At 41.0% G+C, this 17,508-nt stretch overlaps 1 protein-coding gene across 15 annotated transcripts in view; it reads right to left on the reverse strand.

Annotated features, from left to right (window-relative positions):
• The window catches only part of CCDC91 (coiled-coil domain containing 91), a 154,969-nt gene extending 142,221 nt beyond the window's left edge, over positions 1–12,748 (reverse strand). For 3 of the 15 annotated variants that reach the window (XM_075111735.1, XM_075111787.1, XM_075111697.1), the window contains exon 1: positions 12,703–12,748. The gene's annotated coding sequence lies outside the window, so the exon portion shown is untranslated. The other 12 variants (XM_075111796.1, XM_075111743.1, XM_075111808.1 and 9 more) reach the window with 10 other exon arrangements.
• Positions 12,749–17,508: the final 4,760 nt, after the last annotated feature.

The following is a 17,508-nucleotide window of genomic DNA, read 5'->3' on the forward strand; positions in this document are numbered from 1 at the left end:
CTGGGGTCAATCAGTGTCATCTTTTACTGTTATTACTTACTCTCTCACACATATTAATTCTCACAGATAACAGTTCATATCCAAATTCACTTACTGGTCTGATGAATGTACCCTGAATATAAATTTCACCAACTATTATACCAAGGGATGTCTTCTAGCAAACAATGGGAACCGTTCATCTCTTCAACACCTAAAAACTTTATATATCACTCAGTAACAGTGTCTTTTAAATAAGAGCTACACCTTGTAGCAAGGCATGGTTTTCATGTGCCTTTCGATGGACTGTGGACAGACACAAACACATGTAGGAAGTAGAAGGTTAAGCAAAATACACAGTAACTTAAATTAGTTACACTGTTCTTCACAGCTCATACTTCGCAGATGCCATTACGACCAAAAGCATATTAAATCATCAGGGGACTGAAGCATCTCTCTTATGACGAAAGGCTGAGAGACCTGGGTTTGTTCAGCCTGGACAAGAGAAGACTGGGGGGTGGGGGGTGTCTTATCAATGCTTAGAAATATCTGAAGGGCGGGTGTCAAGAGGATGGGGCCAGGCTCTCTTCAGTGGTGCCCAACAACAGGACAAGGGGCAATGGGCCTAAGCTGGAACACAGTAAGTTCCACCTGACTATGAGAAAAAACTTCTTCACTTTGAGGTTGACAAGAGCACCAGAACTGGAGCTCTGGAGCCCAGAGAGGTTGTGGAGTCTCCTCTAGGTGTCCCTGCTCAAGCAGGGGGGGTTGGTCACTTCCAACCCCTACCATTCTGTGATTCTGTGAAATCAGCAACCTTTTAGTCCCTTCCTCTATTGCAAGGGCCAGCAGTCAGAAAAAGAATACCCACATATTCAGCCTGAATCCACAGAACTAAAAATGGAAAAGAAGTTTGCTCCTTGGACAAACTTCTCAGCGGAGAAGAGCATGCGATAAAGTTGTAAGTGCAGCAGTGATACTAACTTGACCAATGTCCTCTGTCCAGGCCTAACAGCAGCCTAATGACACAACAAACAATCTGCTGCTTAACTTAGCACAGACACATATTACCTAAAGACACTGACAGTCCCTTGCACAAACCATCAGGAAATTGTAGTAGAGAAATATAACATGTAAAGAAGTCTGTTAGATGAACCACTTTTTTTCCATGTCATTCCCCCTTCCTGCCCCCAGTAACAGTTACCCATATCTATCAAATGCAGTTTTGATTTATTTTATTTTCCTAACAGGACTATTATCACTCAATGTATTTAGATTCCTACATTTAACCCACTGTAGCCAAAATCATATGCAGAAGATCAGGTTAGTTTTCCAACACCTCCTTTTCCCTTAACAGTACATGCCTATGGAAAACAAATCTAAACAATGTACCAGTGGAACAAAGACTGTTTTATCTTGAATTATTTCAATTTAATATAATGCCCAGGGAAGGAGACAAAATAATTGCTTATGAAATTCTAATTTTAAGTTTGTAACACAGTTAACAGAGAATCCCTTCATAACCTTGTATATTGAGTTCAAATTGTTTACAAAGTTGCTTGCAACGGGTTATTAGTTTCTGCTTCTGAGATGATGGTATTTTATTTGTTTGTTTTTTAAATGTGAAGTTACTTTCAGAGCTAGGTTAAGCAATCTGTTTCACTCTGCATTTAAATGGATCATGGGATTATAGTCACTTTTCATACTTGGGTTAAGACAGTAGCCACCATTAACCTAAACTGAAGTCTGCTGCTGCTTAGAGAGTAAAAGGCATAGAATGCATTTCAAAGGGGCACCAATTGTCCTCAGAGTTCTCTCATCAGAGAAGACTATGAGATGTATTTCTTCCCTTACCTCTTAAGATGTTTGAGAACACAGGATCTTTACCTTACTTGAAAAAAACAAAAAAAAAATCAGAAAAACATCCCACCATCCTCCTTTTCTTTGTCAGCAGTTTCAGTTGCTTTTATATTTTAAGTCCTACATCAGATGTGCCTGGAGTTCTTCAGCAAAAATACACACAAAAAGACAGTAAGAATACAGTCTTAGTCCCAGCTGCTATATCACATCTGCCCAACTAAATGCGTACCCAACTCCAACATCTTGGCCATAAGGAAGCGACTTCTTCAAATAATGCCCCCAACCACAAAACAAACAAACAAAAGAAACAAACAAAACAACCCAAACAAGGAAAAAAAACCAAAACACAAAAACACCCAACCCAAAGATAAAAACACTGAACAGCCAGTCCTGAAATTTATCTTACAGCTACTAACCAAGCAGCAGTTCAATCTTAACACAAATGAAAATCATAGGTGTGTATAACCTGCTCAACTCCCCAGCTCCTTTTACAAAAAAAAATTTGTCTCTAACAAGCTGGACTGAATTTGGACCACTGATTTTGAAGTGATAGATTCTGGACCCCCATCACTATGTCCCCAAGGCATTCTGATCTGTCCTACCCTCAACTCCTTAAGAATGTCATTATAAATACTTTTAATAAAAAACATACCAGCTGCAACACTTCTAGAAAACTTCAGATGGACACCAGATAAATAACAGTGGTTTGTGCTAACAGATCAGAATGCATGTAATCTGTTTTGCCTTTTTTTTAAATAAGGAATTGTATGTTTGTTATCACTTACAGATTGTTGCCTTAAAACAAAACAATAAAAAGCTGTCAGCAACAAAAATATTTTCTAAAGTCATTACTGTCTTTGAAAACACTTCTCTCTGAAGTCAGTCTGTAAATCCTCTATAAGTAAAGCACAGAAAGTTTTCCCTACAACACAAAAGATTTATTTTTTTTTTAAACAGGACTGTCACTGGCCACAAGCTCCAACCACATCACAGATCAAACCCTCTCCATTTTCTTACTACTACTCATGCAGTAATTGCAAATCTAATGTGGAAAAGGAATGAAAACTGACTTTCAAAGACCTCAGGTAAAAACATCGCCTTTCCAAAATGCAGGCATTCCAAGGGCTGCTGTACCAAACAAGGCAAAAGGTATACCTAGAAGATGATAAAGACCTGTCTCAACACAGATATAACCCAATCTGGAAATCTAATTATAAAATAATATTATAATCCGTTCTCACCTTTGAATACAATATATGTACAAAATTCCAATACAAAATTATTCATTTTATTCCATAAAAAATAACTTCCATTTGATGGATATTTATACTTCCTGGAGTGACATTTATTTGCTTTTAAATATTGAGAACATTTTCATCACAATATCATAATAACCCAATGAGCACCAGAAATACAAGAAAATCAACTTAGAAAACAAAGACTCTTAGAAAGAGTTGAGTCCCTTAATCATTTTTCAGAACAGGACCTGCAAAAGCACAATCACAACATGATCCTACTAATGCTTTCTCGTATCTCCATGGACTGTTAAATGCAAATTACAGTCCTGGGCCTTTCTAATGTGAGTGGTCCTATAAGTTTTAATGAGTTTGTCAATTGGCAACATAGTTTTTTACTTTTCTTTTTACATTCAGTTACAAAATAAAGAAACATTTTAATAAAAATTAATAAAATGTTTACATTTTGTTTTTACATTTCATTAAGTCATTATTAGTAACATTAATGGTACATAAAAATATTAGCAAACCATAGTAGAAACAGTGACAATAAGTACAAATTCTGCAATAACACACTGAAAGCTGAAATCCACCAGACTCTCAGGGAACAACTACTAATTCTGTGCGACTCCACAACCCATTTCTAAAACGGACACAGCTCATCTCAGAATTAATTTGTGGGGGAAAAAATATGAAATACATTTTGCCTCCTTTACTTTCTTCCAAATGGTTTACCATATAGCCAGAATCAATCTGTGATCAGTTTATATAATCATAAACTGCAAAAACACATTGCCCTGGTGTTACTGTTCCCTTCAGGTGCTGACATAAAGCCAGAAGAAACCCCATTTATCCACTGAAAATTCCAAAGCTTTAAGCTTTCTTCAGCATCACAGATGTCTGATGTAAATATGTGGACAGAGAATTCAGGACCCCAATTCTTCATTTGTAGGAGGCCGTTACACACCATAATCTTTAAGAATATACTTTGCCCAATGAAGGCACAAGAAAATCCCTGAGCAATTTCCAGTACTTTAAAAATAGCCTTTACAGACTGTAACAGTAATTCTCTGCACCCAGGCTCAGGAGGTAGTTCCTGACAGAGACACCTCTAGACATTATGACAAGCCCCAAAGAGTACCAGGGAAGCATGAACTCCAACTTCAGCAAGGGTTAATGACAAGATTTTCCCAGAAAACAGGTACCTATTCTGGGTACGTAACAACAAATGAAGCATCTCTAAACCTTCTCACCGTCTTAAAGATTTCTCCTTCCTTCATATGGTGTGCCCAAAAGAACATGTGCAACAGCCAGTATGTCTACCGCAGTTATTTTCTTGAAAAGTCCATAGCTTAGAGCAAATATTTGCCACCCCTTCCAGCTCACATTTATTCAGTATCCTCACTCAGAGCTGCACCTCTTCCTCAGAGTGTTCATAGCATGGGATAGAATATTTCAGTTGGAAGGGACCTACAAAGATCATCTAGTCCAACTGCCTGAGCACTTCAGGGCTGACCAAAAGCTAAAGCATGTTGTTAAGTGTCCAAATGGCTCAAATGCTGATGGGGATAGGGCATCGACCACCTCTCTAAGAAGCCCATTACAGTGTCTGGCCACCCTCTTAGTAAAGAAATCATAGAATTATGATTCTATGTCTGTCTATATTCTATGACTGTCCTGAGTTGGAAGGGACCTGCAAGGGTCACTGAGTCCAACCCCTGTCCCTGCACAGGACAACCCCAAAATTCACACTGTGTCTCTGAGGGCATTGTCGAAGTGCTTCTTGAATATTGTCAGGCTTGGCACCATGACTGCCTCCCTGGGGAGCCTGTTCCAGTGGTCCACCACCCTCTGCGTAAAGAACCTTTTCCTAATATCCAACCTAAACCTCCCCCAGCACATCTTCCAGTCATTCCCTCAGGTCCTGTCATTGGTCACCAGATCAGTGCCTGCCCCTCCTCCTCCCCTCCACTTGGTCCAAGCCAAGTGACTTTAGCCACTCCTTGTACGGCTTCCCCTCTAAATCCTTCACCAACTTTGTGGCCCTCCTCTGGACACTCTCTAGTAGCTTTATATCCTTAATGTACTGTGGTGCCCAAAACTGCACACAGTACTCGAGGTGAGGCTGCACCAGTGCAGAGTAAAGTGGGACAATCCCCTCCCTCGACCGGCTGCAATGCAGTGCTTGATGCACCCCAGGACACGGTTGGCCCTCTTGACTGCCAGGGCACACTGTTGGCTCATGTTCAACTTGTCATTGACCAGAACCCCCAGGTCCCTCTCTGCAGAGCTGCTCTCCAGCCTCTCGTTCCCCAGCCTGTATGCGCACCCAGGGTTGCCATGCGCCAGGTGCAAAATCTAGCACTTGCCCTTGTTAAACTTCATACAGTTGGCGATTGCCCAGCTCTCCAGTCTGTCCAGACCTCTCTGCAGGGCCTCTCTACCCTCGAGATTGTCAACAGCTTGTCCCAATTTTGTGTCATCAGCAAACTTAATTAGGATTCCTTCAATTCCTGTATCTAAGTAATTTATGAAGAGATGAAAGAGTACCGTCCCCAAGATAGATCCCTGTGGAACCCCTCTAGTGACTGGCTGCCAGCCCGATGTAACCCCATTTATCCTTTCAGTCCAAGCCGTCAGCCAATTGTTCACCCACTGCATTACCTGTTTATCCAGCTGTATGCTGGACATTTCATCCAGAAGGATACTGTGAGAGACAGCACTGAAAGCTTTACTGACATCCAAAAAGATTACATTGACTGGCTATTGGTCAGCTAGGTGTGTAACCTTGTCATAGAATGAAATCAAGTGTGTTAAGCAGGATTTTCCCCTCATGAACCCATACTGGCTAGGACCAATGACTGTTGTCTTTCAGGTATTTTTCAATGACTCCCAGAATAATCTTCTCCATAATTTTGCCAGGCACAGAAGTGAGACTCACAGGCCTGTAGTTACCAGGGTCATCCCTGTTGCCCTTCTTGAAGACTGGGACAATGATTGCCAGCTTCCAGTCAACTAGGACCTCTCCAGATTCCCAAGAGCATTGAAAAATCATTGGGAAAGGTCTTGCTATGACATCAGCCAGCTCTTTAAGTACCCTTGGATGAATCTCATCAGGCCCCATCAACTTATAGGAATCCAGCTGGAGCAGCAAGTCCTGCACGTTTGGGGTTGACTGGGAGTTTATCATTCCCACAGTCATGGTTCACTAGCCCAGGGCTCCGGGGGTCCCTGAGGCCACCATCAGTATTGAAGATGAAAGGGAAGAAAGCATTAAACATCTCTGTTTTGTCTATTTCCCTGACTGTGAGGTGACCATGCCATTTGCCATTTTGCCATTAACATATTTTTAAAAGCCCTCTTTACTGTCCCTCACAGTACTGGCTGGCTTCAACTCTAGTTGAGCTTTGGCCACACTAATTTCCTCCCTACAGTGGCAAACAGAATCTCTGTAGTCCTCCCATGTCACCTGATCTTGCTTCCACTAGCCATATACTTTCTTTTTTCACCTTATTTCTAGAAGATCCCTGCTCAGCCAAGCCAACTTTTTGCCTCGCCTGCTTGACTTCCTACACTTTAGAATTGCCTGCTCCTGTGCTCTTAGGAGGTGGTACTTAAAAAGTGACCAGCACTGATGGACCCTAGCACCTTCAAAAGCTTTTCCCCAGGGGATCTTACTAGGCAGTTCCCTGAGCAACCTAAAGTCTGCTCTCCTCATGTCCAGAGACGAGGTCTTGCTGGCAGTTTTCCTCCTGCTACAACAGATTTTAAATTTGACTGCTTCATGGTCACTGTGGCCAAGGTGGCCACCAATCTCTACTTCACCCACGAGACCCTCTCAGTTAATAAGCAACAGATCAAGGAAGGCACCTTTCCTGGTCTGTTCCCTTAGTACGTGTACCACAAAGCTGTTGTCCAGATGGTTTAGGAATCTTCTGGACCTGTTTGTGCCAGCTGTGTGGTACTCACATGATCGACATCTGGCAAGTTGAAGTCCCCAGTAAGGACAAGGGCGGATGACTTGGAGGCATCCCTTAGTTCCTTAAAGAATAACTCATCGGTGTCATCCTCCTGGCTGGGTGGTCTGTAGTAGAGTCTCACGACAACATCCACTCCATTTGTCTGTCCCTTAAACCTTACCCAGAGGCTCTCAACTGTGCCATCGCCAACTGCAAGCTCTGTGCTTTCCAGCTCCTCCACTACATACAATGCCACCCCCCGCCTTGCCTACCCGGCCCTCCCTCCTAAAGAGCTTGTAACCATCCATCACAGCACACCATGTTTCCTCATGTCCAGTCTGAATCTCCCCCAACGCAGCTTTGAGCCATTCCCACGCGTCCTATCAGTGGATCCCAGGGAGAAGAGACCAGTACCTCCCTCTCCACATCACCTCCTTGGGAAGCTGTAGAAAGCAATGAGTGACCCTCAGCCTCCTTTTCTCCAAACTAGACAAGCCCAGAGTCCTTGGCCGTTCCTCATAGGACATGTGTTCCAGCTCACAATATTCGTATAGAAGTATGAAATTCTCATTACATTTTCATACAAGTTTATCGTTACTTTAAACAGATGATTGCAAATTGTATATTTTTCTGCTTCTATTCAGAACAAAAGCAGTAGTGCCTTGGCATGGCTGTGTTGTCACACAACAGCTCTTAAGAATGCAATATTTCATGATCAGAGTACAATTCTTCAATGTATACAAAAACTAACACAACCAATAAGCATACTCAAACATTGACATCCTCTGTGGTAATGCACTGTGAAGCACTGCGAAGTGCTTTTATAAAAATAACACATTACATTAAATCCCTTAAGTCCCTTGTTAAAGTAAAAGCAACAGCTCTAGTAATAGATTCAGGGCTACAGCCTTGAAAGTAGTAGTTTTCCAATTGGAAGAATTTGGGTTTGGAGGATTTTTACCTTAGCATGTGCTTGCAGACCCTACATCCGTTGTTTCCGAAGAAAATAGTTTATAATGTTGTCAGCCATTAGTGCCAGCTTCCAACTGTATTCCATGGACTACAAGCAATCTGCTCTCCAGTACAGATTGTTCTGCCCTGTACAGCCTCCACTACAGCCTTATATAATCCAAAGGGAAGATTAATAGAAGCAATGGTCACAATTTGAAATCACCCCTACTACCAGCATAATTAACTACTTTTTCCTAAAACAAACAAAAAGCCCCAACCTTTATTGTCACATAGACACCTAAAATTAGTTTATGTATGTGCACAAAAACCTGCTGTGTTTTCCAGAAGGATGGCACTAAAACAATATTCCTGAGCCTAAAGTCAGAAGAATTGGACAAGACACAACTTATGTTTTGCTGCATCTGAAAACTTGCCTGCCTAGTTAATATTGGAGTATTACAATGCCATATGTTATCAGACAAGGAGATTCACAAAGATTAGCTAAAATATTCAGATTTGGTTCTTTGATCGAGAAAAGTGATGAACAGGTGAAAACTTTACATTCTAAAACTATTACTAGAGTTGCTAGTGGGAACCTCTTAAAAAAAATCAGAATTTAATCCTGTATCATTTTCAGTAAGTGGAGGGTTTTTTTAATGCCAGAGATTTTTACATCCTTTTTTATTAAGTTAGCACTATAGTTTGGACATACTTGATTTTCTTAAAACATAGACCATTGTGCAAACATAACAGAATACATATTTATATCAGCTGAAATTAGCAACTTAAACTAAAGCCGTTTCCAGATTCTTCTCTGAAAGACATACAAAAACTGAACTGTGATCACTTTAATGACAAATAGCAAAAGCTTTTCTTATATTGGCATTATACAGGCATGAGAAACATTTTTTCTTTCTGAGGATCCAAAACACTATTATAAATATTATTACCATTCCTCTAGCTGTTTCAAAGGCTTGAAAAGCTTACTAGACAGTATCTGTAACTGTGATCAACAGGAAATATTAGCCCCATGCACGCAAACAAACTAAGGCAGACAGATGCCACATCCAGCTGCTAAAAAACTGCAGAGTTCTATAAAAATGCCATCCTTAAAAATCTCTTTAGGAATATCCACCACCACTTTAACAAACAAGTACATGTAAAGTAATTCAAAAAGTTGTCTGATTGCTTAAAAAGAAATTTATGGGTAGGTAATTCTGCTTCTCCAACCCTACCCTAAAATGGAATTTACATTTTTAAGCCTTGGTTTAATTGGAAGAGTGGACAGACCCCCCCGAATTCATTTCAGTCACTCAAAAAAATAAATCCGTCAACTGAACAATGTAAAGGAAAAAAGCTTGCAATGTCAGAAAAACAAAATTCTTCACATTGGTCAAACCCAAACTCTTCAAAGAAAGAATATGAAACCTACTGTACATTAGTCTAGATACTTCTAATTTTCTTAATGTAGAATAACAAGTCACTTAATTCCTTTCCGTAAAAACAGCACCACTTCTGGTGAGTCAGGTCTGGAGAGCAGGTAACCATTGGTTAAAGGACACAAAGGGATAAAGGAAGATTAAGGTTGCGACAGACCTTATAAGAAAAACTAAATCCAACTTCAAAATTTAAGGTATTTATTTTTACTAACACAAGCAAGAGCTATTTCCACATAAATCTAAGTCTCCAGAAGCATGAGACAACTAAAATGGAAAAACAACCCGTCCTGAATTTTGGATACAATCTTATGATTACAAATATCAAAGTAACATAGTAGTGAAATGTAACATGTTAAAATACCGTGTCTGAAAGCCACCTTACAACACTTCTTTAGATAATCTACCACTTAAAATGCACTTAAAGGTAGATTTAGTCTGCATGACTTAAAATTGACACTGTGCAGCCTGAAACCTCTAGTGTGCTAGGGAAAAAGCCCTACACAAAAGGAAAAACATAGCTGAAAAAAATATTGAGATTGGTTTAACAAGAGTTTTTTTCTTCATTGTTATGATCAAGTTAGTTTTACATAAGCAGAAAGAACTGTCTTGTAAGGGTATTTAAGCATCAAAAACTGCACAAATGGACAATAGCAGATGACAAAATACACAAGCACATCAGACCACTACAGACTGAAACAACCACCTTGTGAACCTGAACAGACTCAAACGAACACGGGCAGGAAGGTATTGTGAACTTTACATTTCAAGAGTCACAAAAACCTTGTTTCCATCATACCACAAACTTTTTTCCATTTTGTGTCACAAGCTTTCCTGGAAGTTGGTTTTCAGTAAGTCAGGAGGAATCAAGCCAACTGCTCAGACACACACCATACTTAGATGTCTTAGCAGTTCTGTAAACATTTGGAGAATGCCAGTTATTGCCCTGAAGACTGCGATCCAATTGTTCTTCTGGACCAGAAATACGCATTATAGTATAATTGAATTTTGGCACCTACAAATCTATGTAGCTATCATCATCCTGAACGTCAGCCTGACACCACATAAACAGCTAACATTGTCTAGACAACATCTATTCTTCACCAAGCTCTGGCAGTAGTTGTGTCACTTGGAAAGAAACGCAAAGGAGCTGGTCTAACAATCCACGGTGTTCAAAGACATGTAGAAAACAATCAAGGAAAATGCAAAAGTACTTAAACTGAACTGAGAGTTCTAGTGAGGCACTAACTGAACAGTATGTCTCAAAATCCTTGTGGAGGTTTACGAACATCACAGATGTAAATTATCACCAGGTACACTCAGTTTTCAATCATTTCTTTCTCTAGGTAGCGTTAAACAGGAAAGAAGCCTGAAACTTAATTATAGCAATGGTCAGACTAAAGATATGGATAAAAACATGTCCAAAGGTGACAAGCTCTATTTTAACGTCCAGTGCCTCAACCTGACACATACAAAATCCACCAACCTCATCAGATGAGCTACAGTAAATTACCACCTCAGCTTTAAGGTAGAAGGAATCAGCATGGGGAGGCTGTGATGTCCCAGACTAACAGCAGACAGCATTATTGGTGGGGCTATTCACAACACCATGTTGAGGCACACAGCACATGAGTTACTTTCCTAGTTTCCTGTATTTAATCATCATCTTTTCAAAATAGCGTAAAATAAACTTGCACCAGATTCTCAAGAACCTCAAGAGTTTCTGAAAAAGGCTCCGGGATTACCTACTATTCATTGTGCATCCAGGCATCACCTGTTGGAACACTGCTGTGATTTTTTTCTTTCAAATCCTACCAGCATGGAGTCCACTACTTTACTTGTTAACAGACATTGTCTACCCTGCAAAGTGTGTTTGAGAACAGTCAGCAGTCTGCTTCCTTTACTAGTGACTTAGAACCTGACATCCCTGAAGAAAAACAATGAAGTGCTAGAATCCTAGCACCAACAGCTACTTAGACATTCAAAATGTGGACATGGAGGCACTCAGAACAGAGTTGTAAGTTTAAGAAATGTATGCAGATGAACAAAATCTGAATAGGAGGAGAAAGCAAAACAGCCAGGAAGTGCTGAGAACAAAAACAATTAAGCAGGTCTACAGAAACAGGTGTTCAAGCACAGTGACAAAAACTACCTGAAGGTCCACTGAAAGGCTGCAGTAAGAATCAAAGAAATACATTCGCAATGTGAGATGATAGGCAGAAGTTACTAAGATAGGAAAGGAAAACTGCTTATATGATAAACCACAGTCTCCTGAGAAGAACTCAGAGGTGCACAGAGCTCTGGATATCCCAGAGCAAAAGGTTAAGCTCAGGTGCTGAAGTATCAAGAGGATGTAGCCAAACCTACTATACGTATGAGAAGCCTCAAAACCAGAAATGTTTAAAGGACAGATTTATAAGAAATGTTTCAGATGCCTTTAGATTCAAACAGATTTTCAGAAATACTTCAACATGTAATTCCATTTATAGTAACAGATATTAGGCACAGATGCACCTCCAACTAGATATTTCACCACAACTTAAGATTCCAGACAATGTTTGAAAATTTGGCCATGCACAGTTTGGCCTCAGCTGCAGAGGAGCAGAGAAGTCATAGCCAAGATTTCCAAACCTCTGGACTACAGAACTACTCACAAGGTTCTCTTTCCTGTTGACAGGGATATCAATTTTCTGGTGCAGGGAGCAAAGACTCCTATTGCTCCCCCTAAACTACTTCTCAAACGCTCTTTTGTAGCAACCCTTAAGTCGCATCCCTAAGAACAGACGCCGCAGCACACGGATATCGATGCCGGTGGGCCGTAGTTATGGCACAGGGAGGGCATGGGGGCAGCACTGGAGGAGTCCGGCAGGCGAAGGCAGGCCTCGGAGAGACAATCACCTGCTGCAACCGCTGCAGACAGGCTCCGCCACCGCCGGCACCACGCCAGCTCCACGCCCCGCGATCCCGGTGAAGGGAGAGCGGTGAACCTGCGGGAAAGAGCGCCTGCCTCCCCTGCCAGGCTTCTCCGCCACGGGTGGGCAGCCTCTGCCGAGGCGGGCGGGGGGCACCTTCCCCGCTCCCCCTCAGCCCGCGCCGCGGCCGCCCCTGTCAGAGACCCCGCGGCCGGCGGGGCCGTTGGCGTTCCGAGCCCGCCGAGCCTAAGCCCACCCGCGGGCGGGCGGGCAGCGCGCGCGTCTGCCGCCCCCCACCACGGAGCAAACCGCCCCCACCCGCTCGAGCCGGACACGGGCGCCCGCCCGGCCACCCCAGCCAGCGCGACCTCACCCGGATGTGGATTTCACGCCGCTTCCTCCCCGCCCCGCCCCGCCCCGCCCCGCCGGCACCCCGCGAGTCACGTGGCGCTGGCCCCGCACGCGCGCGTTGGGAGGCGGCAGTCGCTGATTGGGTGGCGGCGAGGGTCCAGGCCGGGGAGAGTCAGCGGTGTCGGGCTGCCGTAACGGCCGTAACCGTCGCTGGGCATCCTCGGACGGCGCCTTGTTCTTCCTTACCGAGTCAGTCACGGAAACCCGACGCTGCTGGAGTGACTAGCTCGCGCCGGTCTCGGAGCAGCTTCGGCCCCTGGAGGGAGCCTTCACAGTCAAAACGTGGTTGCTCTCCCGGCCTGAGGCTCGTTGCCTCGAGATTTGCCCCCAAACAGCAGCGGCATGTTCAGTTAACACCAGCTGCCACCCGTCTATGTCATTGCAGGAAATGAATCAAGAACTGGCTGCACAGTGAAGATCAAACCACCCCCCGGTCTGCACAGAAGGAGAAGATAAGTTTTTGCACAGTCCTGGCTGCAGTGGCTGCAAGGTGCTGAGAGGACGTGGCGTAAAGTAGCAAAAACTAAGGCAGAGTATCCAAGTTTTTAATGGCGTACCATAGTGTGATGAGCTGGTGAAACTTAGCTGGTTTTTTTTACTACTTAACTATTCTGTGGACAAAACAGTTTCAGTATCTAATTGAATAGGTATTTATTTAATGAACAGTGCATTAAAAGGCTGTCGTGGTTTAGCTGGCAGCTCAGCCCCACACAGTCACTCACTCACTCCCCCACCAGTGGGATGGGGGAAGAGAATCAGAAGGGAAATGCCTGTGGGTTGAGATAAGAACAGTTTAATAATTAAAATAAGTTTTTTAAAAAACAGCAACAAAAATGCAATGGAAAGGAAAAACAACGAGAGGTGCAAAACCCAGGACAGGGGGGAAACCACCAAAACAACCACCCAACACCACGCCTCCCCAAGCTGCAACTGCCCCCCTTAATATACTGGTCATGGTGTCACATGATGTGGAATGAACATGCCATTGGCCAGTCGGGCCAGCTGCCCCAGCCTTGCCCTTGCCCCTCCCAGCCTCCCGCTGACGCAGCAGAGCGTGGGAAGCTGGAAAGGTCCCCAACCACCACAGGCACCACAGTGAAGTGAATTAACCCCTTCTCAGCCAAAACCAGCACAAAGATATAGAACAAAAAAGATTTGACATTATGGCACTGGAACACCACACTGCAGTAACTTTCATATCACATGCTACATGAAGAAACAGAAAATATGATGGTTTAGGCTATGTGTCCCTTTACACCTGACTACAGTGTTCCCAAAGGTGGTGATAATATAAATATTTATTTTTTAAAAAATAAGACATGCATCTTCATCAGTCTTTTTACAAGATACACCATGCATTAAAAAAAAAGGCTTGTACCTGAATCACTATACAAGTAGAAAGTTTGATGGACATTTCTGAAACATTCATCCTCAGCAGACAAAAACAGCAATTCTAAAGAGTCTTGTTTTCTGCATTAGTTAATCTACTGCAGTATTATTCCAGCTAAAGACCATTATATATGTCAGCCAGTTGGTAGAGTTTCTTCTTGGATGTAAAAGGGGAAAAAAGACATAAAAAGAACCTTTTTAATATTCTGTATTAATATGTGGACATTCAAGAAGTTCTATAAAGTTTTATCAGTAGTAATGTCATTGGTTTCTGTAATAGTAAAAGTGAAAATTCAGATTCTCAGGACTTCAGGAGATCCTTTCCAGAATGGTGTTCAAACACGCTATCAGGCTAGGACTGCCTGCTCCTGTTTTGGCAATGAACTGAAGATTTCACTTTTTTGACTATCAAGGTGTTATTCTCTTCATACAGGTGATTGCAGATTTCTATTACTGATTACTGAAGGCAGTAATCCCTAGGTATGTTATGTTATAATAATTGTATTCTGTTTTGCATCTCTGTAACACGTTCCTTTTCTTTTTTAGGGTTTGCCATACTGTTTTTGCAGAAGGAATAATCATATTCTGGGAAAAAATCCAAGAAAAAGTAGCTCTTACCAGGCTAAATTAGGTAATTACATTTTCACTGTGTTTTTAAAGCACAGCTGTATCTTTTGGGTCATGAGAATTAGTATATAATATACCTAACTTTATACTTTTCTTCATATGTAAGGGAAAAATGTCCCTTCAAAACGCAGACTTGTCTAATTAGCTCATTTTCTCCGTTTTGAAAATCAGTAAAAGTAAATGCATTGCTTATTATAATTTTTTTTCTAATTTTCCCCAGTTGAATGGTTTATAGTGACCATTATCAGGTGTCTGTTACTTTTTTCTGTGTCAGAATCTGGTAGGTGAGAAAAAAATGAAGTCACTTTTGTTTTGATTTTCCACTAAAATGATTACATTAATATTGTGTCTCAAAATTTTTCAATACTATTTTAATGACCAGTAATAAGTATCAATGAAAGATGACATATAGTTACTCAGTTTTCTCTGTGCTAAGAAAATTACACCACTACTGCCATTCTCAGTAACTGAAGAAGGCTGATAAAAATAATGGTGAATTTGTTAAGTAGATACACAGTAACATTACAGTATCTTGCAGAGTTCCTTGAAGCCCACAATCTAAATAGTCACTAATGTTCTAAGACTTTTTTAGTGTCTGTAAAAATTGGGTATTCAACTTCTATGTGCATGTATAGTAAACTAATACTGGTATGGAAAACAAATTAATCAACCATTAAATGTATGTTTCCTGAAGTTAAAGTGCTCAAAAATTTCTTGAAACAGTATGCAAAAGTATCTTCTATCCTTAATCCATGCATCACAAGAGAAGAAAGTGTCCCTAGTACACTAAAACAGTTCCAGAAAGAAATAAAATGTTAAGGTTTTTCTTGTACAATAATGTTTAGCTTGTCCAAAAATCAATTTCAACATCAATTCTGCACAATTTAGATTTTTTGTAACACAAACCTCTATCTCTGGTTATTTATTTTTTCCCCAAATTAACTCAAGTGGGAAAAGTCCTTTAAGTCTGTAATTTTCTAAATGTCTGTATTTTATGGTTTCCTTGGGGTCTGATGTGGTTTTGTTTTGATAATCATCTTCCCTGCTGAGTTGCCACACTGTAGCCCTTGAAATATGCTGCTATTGGTGAATCTACTTCAACTTTTACTTCAGCTGACCTATCTCAAGGCACTTCTCTGTTAATTTGGAAAATCTCGCTTGATAATGCCCCTTATATTTTAGGAGTATTTCCTATTGTAACACACCCCACGGAAATAGAACAAAAATTTTCTTATTGTCTAACACTGCAGTTCATTGAATACCCAGGTTTGGACAGACGATTGGTATAAATTGTTGGCATTCTTCCAAAGTAGTACTGATTGTTGACAGCCACCAGATTTTGGGAAACAAAAGGATGAAGAAACAAAAGGAAACAAGGAAATCCATTTGTCTCACTCGCAGACTCATTCCCTGAAGCCTGACATGGACAATTAAATTAATGTAAAATCAGCAAGTAAAGAAAAAGCAAAAGGAGAAACACACTGTCCACTCTACACTGATCACAGTTTTTAAAAGGAGTCGGGAAGTAGAAGCTGTATAGGAGGCTTTATATTTTGACTTAAGATTGAATGTAGCAATTAGCAAAAGGTTGGTTGTTTATGTTTGGTAGCTGCAGTCAACTTTAAACTATGTTTCTCTCTAGAGTTTTATGAAATATGAAAGAAAGACCTTTCATAATACTTAGATTACTGAAAAACAGAAAGTCCAGTATAATTGCACCCAAAATAGTTTGAACCAATCTACGACCAAAAACTTCTTAATTTGGGCTGAATGTTATTGTTATGTCTCCTAGAGAGCAAAGTTTATAGAGATTCCTGTCAGTTCTGGAACTTTTTTTTTAATTGATTCAGCCTTACATGGTAACACTAGGTGGTTATAAATAAGTGGGTAATACCACCCTTCAGTATAGCAGTTTGTGTGGTATGAAGCCAGTCATATTTGTGGGTCTTCCAAATCAAACAATGTTTGTAATGTTATTGGACTGGATGCCTTCTCTTTGTAGAGAAATAAGAAAAACTCTCTTGAACAAGCATGATTTATAAAGTATACCACTATTATACCACTATTAAATGCCATCATTGACCTAAAGAGCTGACTTCCTTACTGAGGGAGATTGGTGATACAGCTGACAACAAAATGAAGTATTCAGTTTTCTTATTCTGAAGCAGATTGAGACAATGGGACATAGGAAATACAGCTTCTTTATAGATTACAACTATTTTAATACTGTGCTATTCAACATTTTCAAATACAGTCGAGTTTACTGTACACTACAGTTTAGAGCATCTAAAATCTTTATGATCTGTTGTTTGGTGATCAGCAGGAAAGAGTGAACCAGGTTCAGCTTGTTAGCAAACTATCCTTTCCATGATAAGAACCAACATACTGTCTCATTCTTCTTGTCACTATTAGGAGCAAGATCCAAACAGTTATATAGTTTGAATGGGCAGGAGAAGAAAATACTGTGTCAACCCTGAAGCTAACCATCATGTCTAGAATAATTTAGTCTGTTTCATCAACTTAAATCTCTGATTTCTCCCATACTGAAGTCACTGCTCCCATCACCACCTACTTCAGTCCTCACTGGTATTACCACAATTGGCAATAAAGCAAAAAAGCATATTTGTTGCTAGACCACAATCTGCCTGCTTAGAAAAATTCTGCCACTCTTTTCTACCCATTAAAATAACCCACAGTCAAAGCATACTATACTTGTTTGCCTTCTAAGGTTTTATAGGAAAAATCATGGTAT

Source organism: Phalacrocorax aristotelis, chromosome 1, assembly GCF_949628215.1.
Source record: "Phalacrocorax aristotelis chromosome 1, bGulAri2.1, whole genome shotgun sequence".
NCBI lineage: Eukaryota > Metazoa > Chordata > Aves > Suliformes > Phalacrocoracidae > Phalacrocorax > Phalacrocorax aristotelis.